Below are 12,617 nucleotides of genomic sequence, written 5' to 3' on the forward strand. Positions count from 1 at the left end.
TTGTACGTGACTCTCCAAGTGTACAGAGACCCAGACATAGTGTCTTCTAGCCACTCTCTTTCAGTGAAGTCAGCGAAATATCAAGGAAGGGTACCTTTATTATAAGAAGGTCTATGCTTTTTGTGGGTGGGGGAAGGTGTGTGCAGACATTGGTATAGCGTCAATATACTCGGACACAAACCTTAGAAAAACTTTTTTTAAGAAGTGAAAATTGCACCCACTTCTCTCAAACACTAGCCGACAAAGGAAATGCAATAAAGTCCTTATTTGCCTAACTGAGTTTGTTGTTATCGCCGCGCTCTCATGGTTAACATGTCGGTATCATACAATAACGTGCGGTGTTCTTTTAAAACATAATTTTGCCGACCGACTGTTGCTCTGTACGAGTATACGTATACGAGTGCGATGACATTCTTAACTCTTAATAATAATTTTTAATCACATAATGTTCGTCCTCAGCACAAGACAGTGCAACCTCGGTTTTAGTCCACGTGGATTAGACAAGTAGGTGTCATTTAATAATGGAAGCAGCTTATTGGTTGCAATATTGAAATTGAGGCGAGTGATTGGAGCGGCGACATAAGAAATTGAAAACAATAACACAATTAAATTTCAAAGACTTGCCGAATGTTATGCACGAGGCCGCTCAAAGACCTGCCGAATGTTAACCATGAGAGCGCGGCGATAATACCCACAATTAACTCCACCTTCATTCATTGTCTAGATTCTATAGTGAGTGTAACCTGCAAGATGTGTTTCTTCCGGCGGCTATGGTTTAGTAAAGAAGCTAAATGAACCAGGATCTTATTAACATCTAAGATAAACGTTCAATATAAAAAGTGTCTTTTAAAACTCTATTCATTTAAATTAGTCTACAAACAAAAATGTAGCCTATATGTTTTGTGGAAAATCCGTTGAAAACCTTTGACACACACTACAAAACCGTCAAAATATCCGCCTGTACAAGGTTTGCGCTCTCCGAGCCGGCTCACAGCTCATGAGCGGAATGCAGATATTAGCTGCGTTCTGTATAAGGGTGGACTGGACGAAGGAGTGATCTCGTACAAAATGTACACAAAAGTACTATTACGAGTGTTTATGAAATGAATTCACGTTCAGTGTTTACAAAACTATCTTGGACTATTATTAATTAATAAAGAAATATTTATTATACAGAAATAATAGGAATTCTATAGCTACTTAAATGCAGTGGCGGCTCGTACCTGAAAATAATAGCGTGCTAAAAATATTTTTAGACTCTCCTAATTTTTGAAGGTGAAATCCATCCGTCGACATTTTGAATCGACTTAGAATTGCCTTTAAACACTTTGTTATTTTCAATGTATTCTCTCACTACACTGTCCACTCTGCTTATCAGATTAGTAAGACCTTTGAACACACCGAGATTATCCGACGTTTCCGTCTCCCCGTGGCCACGTAGCGCTAGTTCAAATTTCCCACAAAATTTAATACAATCAATTATTTTCTATAAAATATATCGATTTTTTTTCGACTTTCTCATTATGTTTCTGAGCTGATTCTTGATAAGCTCTATTAGCTGCGCTGCAATATTTGCGGTGCCAAGCGTACAAAGATCAAACGAGTTTATGTTTCTTGCTGTGTGAATGTTTCTTTACATATTCATTCAGAGACCAAGACCTCTGACACTTGTCGTAGACATGAATCACCGCTACTGAATAGGAGGCAAAGGAAGCAGAACAGAGCATTTCGTATTTCGCATCCACATATCCAGTCACTGTTGTCATAAAATGTTCTATTACATTTACTAGTGTACACATAGTTTTTACCATCCTTTACTTTCTGCACAATATTGGTGTTGGCCGCTCTAGATTTTTAATTCTAATTTAATCTTCTATGGCTGTTTGGAGAAAGCAGTATTGAGTAATGAATCGATGGAGTTCATCATGATATAACTACAGTATATTTTTGAAACTGTTTATAATCCCAATATTAAAACCTGTCTCTGGATTAACATACACATTAAACTTATATTATATATTTGAATTGCACTAGGCACAAAATATAGACGGACACACAGCAGAATATACATTTAAAATGACCACAGTATAAAAGATAATGAATCCCATAAACCTGCACACACTGTTTTGAAAGTGGAAAATAATCCCTATTTTAACGGACTCCCGCGAAAAGGCATGCCAACATAGACCCGTAACACGTAGATAATAAACTCAAAACTATCTGCTGAGATTATATAAAAGTAACATTGTTTACATAAACGTTCAAAAATGTATTTAAATATGATTATATTTATGAAAAACAGAAAAAGTAAAAATAAGCTACATATATAAAACCCTAGATCATATATAAAACAGATTGACCAAGCTTATATTAAATTTAGACGCAACTGGAAAATAACGGACGCTATGCGTCGCTAGTGTCGAGAAATGAGCTTGCAATAACAAACACTAGATGGCAGAGTACCTGAACAGTACAGAGAGTAATACGACTGTGGGATGACTTTTTTACGTCATGCCACCTCCAAATTTCTTTCTCATTGTAATGTGAGGTTATGTTACAAAAAGACTTTGATGTGTCGCTAAATTGTAGTATACAGAAGCTTGTTTTACCCAAATTCATCAACACACATAGATGACATTTTGGTACATGGCTGATATAATGTTGTTTGCATTCAATATATAATCTGTCATCATTTGATGTACGAAATCTAATTGTTTTTAATTTTCAGTATACAATACCTCCCTAGCAACAATTATCACAAAATACTAAAAAGAGCAGATTTGTCTGCGTTTGTTGAATGCACATCATGATGCTCACGAAAAGGCACTAATTTATTTTGTGTGAACAAGATTACAATTTTTGAATATGAAGGAAAAGCAGGTATCCCTCTTCTGAAATTTATCCGAAAGGGGAAGAATTACAACTCCCTCCCCCCAAACATGTTTCCTCTTTTCTAGGCCTATATGTTTTCATTTTACAGGTGTATTATATGATGCGATATGGAAGCAGATAAATAATAACTGTACGTTTCTCGTCCACATTAAATTCAACGTGTTCATAACGTAGACCTGATATATTGCTTCATGTAGGCTACACAGCTGGCAGTGTTCTTTTTACGAATAAGCGGTCGTACTAATCATTTTCTTTTCATCTGAACTATTGCTAGAATATGCGTTTGTGTTTTTATTTGCTCTGTATGTTGTTAAATAACTACTGAACATCGTCTTTGGTTAACAAATTGTTCTAGTATTCGTTTTATATCAGTCTTACGGTATTGAATTATGTCCATAACGTGGGCGAGATATTATCAGGCTGGAAAATTCGCTCTGAATGCATTTTTTTACACAATTTTCTAATTTTCAGCAGATTTACGATACCCTGTGCGGTTTCTCTGCCAATGCAGAGTTAATTGCAATATACGGTAATTCTGTTATTTTCCTGACACTTTTATATCCGTTCTCAAACGTACTGATTTAGATTCTTTACCCTACTGTAGGTATTTTGCTCTCTACAAATCATCGTTAGTCAAATGAAATAGCCTATAATAGTTGTTTGCAACGAATTAGTAGACAACCTCAATCCCTCCTGACCGCCTCCCTTACGAATTTCTTTCTCACTTTAATCAAATTTACTTTATATTGGTCCTTAAATTACTGAAACTAGTGCTGAGGTAGTTACGGTGATTTCTGAAGTGAAAATCCTTCAATTTATAAGGGTGAAATCAAAAATAACTTTTGTAGCCTTTCCTTGTCCTTAATTGGAAATTTGAGTAACTTCATATGACGACAATATTTCTTCCTTCTTCTACAGTTAACATAATCGCAGATGGGCATTTCTAAATTAAGTTTGTTACACAGAAACCTTTGAGACAATATTGACACTTGAAGTTCTTTATATAGTTCATCTATAAGAGTTAAATTAGCGCTGAGGTAGTTTCCTTCATACTCAGCTTATTCACCTTACATACATGAGTCTGTAACAGGTTAGGTTTGGTCAGTGCTGTCATGGTAATTTTTTTCTTGGCCATACACCCCACCCCTTGTTTTCTCCCTTGAAATATATTTTACTCTCCTCTCTCTATTTCTCCAATTGTCATTTAATTATTTTTTTTAATATTAAAGAAGAAGTAAAGAAATTGTTTTGCTTTACAATTTAATTGTACAAGTTTGATTTAAAGAATACACCATGTAGCACCGCCATAGATGCACACTTGTCTCGATGAATCTTGGAGTGTATATTTGCAGCACTTCTTGTTTTTCAACCATTATTTTATATAATTCTGGATTCCAGTGCTGAAGAGGTGGATAATTTTTGTTTATGAACATCAAACAAAATAGGCGGTAGGTACAGTAGGAACAGGAAGAGATGATCTAAGATCTGTATAGATCTCCACGTACAAAACTTAGGCACCCATATGCCGTATGGCTCCTTACAGACAAAATTTTCATTTCCCCATACGATTAATTAAAAAAAATTGTAGGTTCCATACGATATATGCCTCGTGTGGCCTCCATGACAGCACTGGGGTCAGTTAGTTTAGGCACTTTTACACCTTGCATATACAATCAAATGCATCTCCACAAAAAAATTCCTTATAAATTGAACGGTTTTCACTTCAGAAATCACAGGAACCGCTTCACCCAGGTAAGTAGTTAGCAGTTAATCATTTCAAAGCTCTTGTTATATTATGAAATAGCATCACACAATGCTGCCAAAATAAATGTTCCCAGTGTTAAAATTACAGAGTGTAAATTTCGCTTAGGACAGTTTTTCCTCTGGAAAATTAAAGGAAACAAACAGTATATCAAACCAGCAGCTGAGACACAAAGCACCTGAAATTCGAAAGTGGTTAAAAATTTTTATATTTCGTTCTTTCTTATTTACCAGCAACAGAAGTACCGATATCAGATTTTTTGCAGAGCTAATATCAGAGGCCCCTCCTATTACAGAATGTTTTGAATATTATTATATTCTGGAAAACTACATTGGCACATCAACCTCCCCTCCCCCCGCCTGAATTCTGGGCTGAAGCACGAAAATTTCGAAATGTACAAACTACAGATGCGGCAGAATATTACCACATTGGTCTTCAGCAAGAATTTTGTAAGACATATCCAAATATCTTCATGGTCATTATATGTATTAAAATAAAACATATACTACATGTGAAGTACCTACTAAAAATGAGAGAAATAGAAATGGGAAGGACAATAAAAAAAGTGGAATGGACAAACACTAAGAAACTATTCATCTTGAATCAGTATGAACAATAGGACACTTTTTTTTAGTGTTAGTGGTATAGAATATGAAATTAAGTTGCATCAATAAGTTTTTCGAGTTTAGCATTACTTTAAGTATTTATTGTCCCCCTGTTGGAAAGATGGAATTACTTTGTTTGAAACTTGATGAAATTTTATTGTACCTTAACTCAATTTATTAAGGTACAATAAAATTCAAAATAATAACTGCAGGCCATTTTAAAATAAATCTGTTGGATGTAAATTATTTCTTAATTTATTAGGACCATAAAGGTATTGTTACAAGCGATAGATTGAATCATTTTTATCTTAATAATTTAATGTAAGATGATTATTTCGGGAATTGTTATGCTCTAAATTGTGAGGATATTTTAAAACTTTTTTAAAATATAAATTTGGAATATGTTTCCAGTTAGTAAAGAGTAATTCAGAGAGACAGAGGTCTCAAGCATATTTATTGACACATGCCAGAATTATTAAATATGAAAAAAAGAGTTCTTGCACTAACATACTGTTTATAAAGTAACCAAATCTTAAGAAATACAGTATATGTACTGGTATTCTATATAAAGGCATAGGAGTGAATATAAATCTGTTTTAAAGAATTCCTATTTAATATTCCTGCTATAGGAACATGACAAAATAAATACAACCCAGCATGGAAGCTAATTCAACTCTTATCGAGTATTGTTGATGAGATGTGTTATGAAGGTAGACCGAATCATTCAATATAAATGTATAAATAGGACGAATAATAATAGATTAATTTCAGTGTATGTAGTATCAAAACTGAAAGCGGTAACTAGTCTATGAATGATGTCTTAACAAGTATAAATAAAATGGACTCTTGACAAGAGACACACATTTGGCTTCAGTAATAACTAGGACTTCAAGGAATTTATGGTAGCTCACCTGTCAGGCAAAACTCTGAATAGTCAGCATTGTCGAACTATAGAAGCGCGATTAAAAAGTATTTTTTTCCCCACCCATTACATATGATTGATTTTTTCAAGTCCCGGTAATAACATTATTAAATTAATTATCCCACATATTTGGGTGGTGCCTTTCTTTGTTTCTGACATAATTTATGAGAGTTTCTCTTTTACACTTCAATAGAGAAATACAACTTTCAGTGGACAATGAACGTGTAACTCTAATGGAACTCTAAGAACCACAGCATTAATGTTTTCTTCTTTTCTTCATTGCCCTTTAGTTTTTGTTGCAGATAATATCATGCTATTGGATAATTATACATGCACCTTCCTAATAAAATTGGCATATATTTCACTGGTCTCAGAAGTAAAATTAAATGTATAATAGCTTCTCGGTGCAAAATATTTACTGAAAATTATTGTAGGATTTGAATAGAAATGTCACTTCTCAGGCAAGGTTATTCGTGGATGACTGTATAATATACAGAAAAAATTAGTGATAAATCTTATATCACCGCCTTGCAAAACTAGCTTGACGTTATTGAAAACTGGACTACAACAAATAAAATTAAAATCAATGTGAGCAAAAGTAAATCAATATGTATCCGTCTGTAAAACACAAAATTAAATTCGTCTCATATACCAATTAAATGGATCACCAGTGTCACAAGTAAACACTTAGGTACTGTATATATTTTAGTAACAAACTGGTTGAAATAAGTCAAGGATAGCCTGGAAAACACTACATTTCTTTATGCGTATTCTTAAGAAAGCTAACCGAAAGTCAAAAGAATTAATGTACATAACCCATGTTCGGTCCACTGCTGTGGAGTAATGGTAGGCACATCTGACCGTGAAATGAGTGGGCCAGGGTTCAAATCCTGATTGGGGCAAGTTACCTGGTTGAGGTTTTTCCCGAGGTTTTCCCCAATTGTAAGGCGAATGTCATGTAATCTATGGCGAATCCTCAACCTCATCTCGCCAAATATCATTTCACTATCATCAATTCCATCGAGGCTAAATAACCTAGTAGTTGATACAACATCGTTAAATAATCAATTTAAAAAAAGACGTCAGATAAGCAGAGGAAGTTACAAAAGCTTGTAGTGGCGAAGAATATAAAGCGTCTGTGTTGTTAAAAAAAGGGAAGTACTATAAATGGCAGAAAAAGTGGATAGCCTATATTGATGTATTTGTTACGTGACATTACACAGGAGATATCACCACATATAGTTGTAAACAACCGTGGATATTTTAAATCTGAAAGTGTACTTTAGTGTAATTTTTTTATTGGGTTATTTTACGACACTGTATCAACATCTAAATTATTTAGCGTCTGAATGATATGAAGGTGATAATGCTGGTGAAATGAGTCCGGGGTCCAGCACCGAAAGTTACCCAGCATTTGCTCGTATTGGGTTGAGGGAAAACCCCGGAAAAACCTCAACCAGGTAACTTGCCCCGACCAGGATTCGAACCCGGGCCACCTGGTTTCGCAGTCAGACGCGCTGACCGTTACTCCACAGGTGTGGACACTTTAGTGTAATCAAGTGTTGCTTTGTATAATAAGAACTGTAGGCACAGTGTATACGGTAAATCTCTATATGCATTTGAAAAGATTATTAATCAACTTGACAGAAATGTTCGTGTGTCACAATATAATTTGTAATATTTTATTTGTTAATGGCACTGTTATTTTTATTAAAGTATGCGATTTAGCAGTTACATGTACTTCACAAATGTCTTAATTGTTTCAAAAACAACTAAATGCATTTATGACATTTGGCACAATAATATGAACATTTTCCATTTTGGTAATAAATTAAGTGGCAAGAAAATGTTCATGTGTCACACCATATAATATTTAATATTTTTTACATTATTAATTATTCCTTTTCATTATGATTTTCTGTTTATATTTTGGAATGCTTACGTTAAAAAACAGTGATGTGTCTTTCATGAACTCCTAAGTATTTGATTAAGTATCCTGTGAAGATCATAGTTACTTCGAAAATGTTACGTGTGTGACTATGGAATGACCCATCAGTATTGTTAGTATTGTTACAAATTACAAAACCTGAAACTGTTAGAATGGGATCAGGAGTAGTGACAAAAAATGTAATGTTGTAGGCCTACATCAACATGACTATTTTAATCCAGTTTCTAATAGTTTTTAAGGTTTGAAGGCCTTTTGAGGTAAACAGTATTGAACATGTGAGGGAAGGGCTATTTCTTGGTAATGGATTAGGCCTGTATATTTTATAATATTATTAACTATATATTGTTAAAGTACCTAGTAAATATCGTAATATGTATATTATATAATACTGTAAACGAGACAATATCACAGGCTGCAAACTAGATTATTCTTGTTTTTGTATAATTATACGAACATGTCTGAAATAAACAAGACTACCATTTGTTAGGTTAGGATAGGATTACTTATATATTGTAATCAGGCTATATGCACAAATTTTCCAATATACTACTATCATAACTAAATAGGTAATGTTAACATTAATTTTCATAAGTTTTTGTGGTGCAAATTAAAATAATTCAAAGTAAAGTATAACAAAACTCCGACAACATTATAATTATGAACGTCAAATTCTCTTATTTTATTTATTTTTCAGTGTTTAGTCCCTTATTTCCCATTGTTCTTTGGATTTATCATTAGTGAAATATCAATTAACGGATAAATTATGTTATACACTCAGTTGATAATATAAATAATATTCACGACAAATATATAAAAACAGAAGAGATAACGAATCATAATTTAGCCCACCGATAACTTTATAACATGGTCTAAAAATTCTAGGTAGATTGGCTTTGCGCGAGACTCTGCATTGTATTCTATTCAATACAAAGGCGAACTTTATCTTATCTCTCCGCTTCGCCCACGTGACAACTATAATTAGAACTCCCTCGTTCCGAACTTGCCTAGGTCATATAGGCCAATAATATTTATCCATGGTCATCAATTGTCGACAGTACATACCGTTGCTTACGAGAATATCTCGTAAGCAAGAAATAATCGATTTAGACCGACCAGACCGGTTCAGAGTTCGTGTCTCGTGATGGTGTTGGTCATTGTGCCATCTGTTGACGATTATTGAACTACATCAAGCCGGCCTCGACTGCAAACCCTAAAGCCTATATAAAAGAGCTATCTGTTAGTATATATGATCTAGGATAAAACGTATTTTCTTTATTTAAAAGTTATATCTTTAGCGGTGTCTAGGCAGCACTGTTCCGTCGACTGCTACGAACCAAAGAATATAGAAAGGAAGAGAGAAAGTTTCACCAAAACAAAGTGAAGAAGAGCGTATGCTACACAATAGTGAGCACGGTGTTGTGTGAAAAAGCAGGACAAAATATCATGGAGGGGCGAGGTGAAGTCACAGAGTACTATATACAGTCGCGAAGCTCAATATGTAGTAAAAATGCAAACATGGGTAGTTGCCCACCACTAGGATCGCTACTATCGCCTCATCATCGCAGATCTCTCTCCTAGTAGACGACAAAATATGTTACATTTTCGTTGTGTTCTTTTGGAAAAATTAACATCTTCCTTCCATTATTGAAATATTAAATGCATAAAGTTAATTTATTATTTTAATGAAGTATATTAAATTCCACCATAAACTCGAAGATACCTGCAAGAAATAGGTTAATATTATTTTTGTTTGTGCAAAACGAACTGAAATTTACTATAATCGCTTCACTCATTCAAGATTATAGCGATAATTAACTATGAAACCAATAAATATTAATTTTCATTTCCCTTTACAACAATAATAATGGAAATATGAATTAATGGAGTAACTTACGTGTACCGGTACTTGTAGTGTAGGCTTACGTAGTTAACAAAGTGGGATGAGCTTAAGCAATAATAATCACACCAGAATTGGAAATAAAACGTGATCAATAAATTTTATTGTAACAGACTTTTTCTACGTCTCTAGTAGAGCAACAAATAAAAATAATAAAAAAATTAACAGTTATAATTAAAAACATATCCTTTGAAAAAATAGGCCTAAGCAATAATAATCCCAACAGAATTGAAAATAAAACGGGATCAATAAATTTCATTAAAACAAACTTAATTTTTCTACGTCTTTAGTAAAATAACACATAAAAATAATAACAAAATTAATAGCTACAATTAGAAATATATCCTCTGAAAAAAAAGTAGACCTGACCTTTATTTTTCTGGAAATTTAGCAGCCTAAGTGACAGAACTTTAACCGGTATCTAATGTCCTTTCGGTTAGACTGAAACATTTCATTGTGAAATTTAAGGATATAATGTATTCTAACTGTCACAAAGAACTTCAAAATTAAGAGTTTTGTTTCTGCACAGCATTCTTGTGGAAACCCAGGAACCTTTCTGAATCTTTCGGAAATCGGATAAAGGATAACTCTGGTCTCTTTCTCTTACTGTTGCTACAATTTATAGCACTACAAACGTCTCCTCATTGTCCCATATTATTATTCCAATTATTATATTTTAGCCATTAACATTTTCATTACAACCAATAACGAACATTTCACAAGCATCAATGTGAAAATACGCAACGAGCTAGCACTCGATAGAAATACGACCAGTCCAAAGTCGACCATGGACAGTCTATTGTTTCTAGTTGCTAACCGCTTGGAGCGCTTTATCACGAGATTTGCAAAAAAAACCTCAAGCTTCGCGACTGTATATAGTAGACTGGGGTTATGCGTAGGCTACATCACTTTATAAGTTTTTAATATGAATGCAGTCTATTAGTTACAGTCCTAATATAATAAATTAGGATAATATTTATAGTAATTCTGTAACGCTAAAATAACATCATAGAAATTGTAATTAAATTATTTTTCTTTGGAATGTGATTCATTATAAATAAAGTGTTGCAACTAGAATGCCAGATTTAATAATATGATTAAATGCAACAAAACAGATAACAGAATAGCTAACAGTGCCGCCAGCGAATAGGGATTATAAAGAATGGACACTGAGCGAATTTTCCTGTGTTTTGTTTCTCTGTGCGCCAGCGTATAGTGCCACTTTCAAGCGCTAGAAGTTAGTGTAATCGAGCATATGCTAAGATAATATAATTGAGAATAGAGTTGAGACACAGGATCCAAACATCGCCTACCTTATTGCATAATCCAGTAACGCTTTGCTTCAAATAAATTCAAGTTAACAGCTTTTCCTTATTTCTCAGTGACAAACTAGTTATAATAATAATATTTTATATTTCAGATATCATAAATTATATTATAAAATAATATAATACATTATAAAATTAAGTATCGAATTCGTTTAATATTTGTATATAATATAATATAATATAATATAATATAATATAATATAATATAATATAATATAATATAATATAATATAATATAGGTATATGGTTTTACTTCTCGTAAGAGTTTTGTTTTTCCATTTTCAGCTCTATCAAATCATTACATATTTTAATTGTTGTTGGGTTCAACGTCTCAACTCTCATTATAAAGGACTCTGGAGTCTAGACATTACAGTTAATGACGGATTTATTATTTTATTGATCCAATTTATTTTATTTGAGTACATAATGTGCCTAGATATATTAATTATATGTGTTATATTTCCGCTGTGTCGACTGCTATTAGCTGGTGTGATGTCAGCGCCAACTTTAGGGAGAAAGCAGAATCTCACGCTTTAGCTGGCTTGAAGCTGTTAACTTGAATTTATTTGAAATAGTGATGGGCGAAGTTGTTCTTTTCCCGGAACAGTTCCGACGGTTCCGGTTCCGAAAAAATACTATGTTCCAAATAACAGTCCCGAAATAACAGTCACCAGTGGTGATGTGTCGGAGTCGTTGAGTCGTTCAAACGAACGGTACAGTACCCTCCCTCTTCACCATAGACAAATAACACCATGCAGCTCACACTGGAGCACTCATAGGCATGACATAGTACACATTCTTATCTATAGATGGCACTGCAATGCACATTCGAATCGATTTTGGAAAATTGCTGTGCATGCGGACAGGACTCAAAATCTTAATGTTAGTAATTACACAGCTGTTGACTACAAGGACAAAATACAACACTTTGTTTTCGTACATAAAGTTATAAAGACATGGTAGCCAACTAAAAAAAAAATAACATAACATTTAAAACATATGGTATGCAATTTCTGTTCTCTCTATTACATAATAAAAAAAAAACAAATCATTAATTTTTATTTTTACTTTTCTTAATGCACAGTTATAATAATAATAATAATAATAATAATAATAATAATAATAAATATTACAATTTCATAAATAAAAAAGATATATATTGGCAGTACTGAAACCTGGAAACCCCGCAGTGGGTTAGTAAAATGTTGGAATCGCATCTTTACCAAAGTGTAATTTAAACTTCGCATTAAACCTCGCTCTCCA

Source organism: Periplaneta americana, chromosome 3, assembly GCF_040183065.1.
Source record: "Periplaneta americana isolate PAMFEO1 chromosome 3, P.americana_PAMFEO1_priV1, whole genome shotgun sequence".
NCBI classification, from domain to species: Eukaryota; Metazoa; Arthropoda; class Insecta; order Blattodea; family Blattidae; genus Periplaneta; species Periplaneta americana.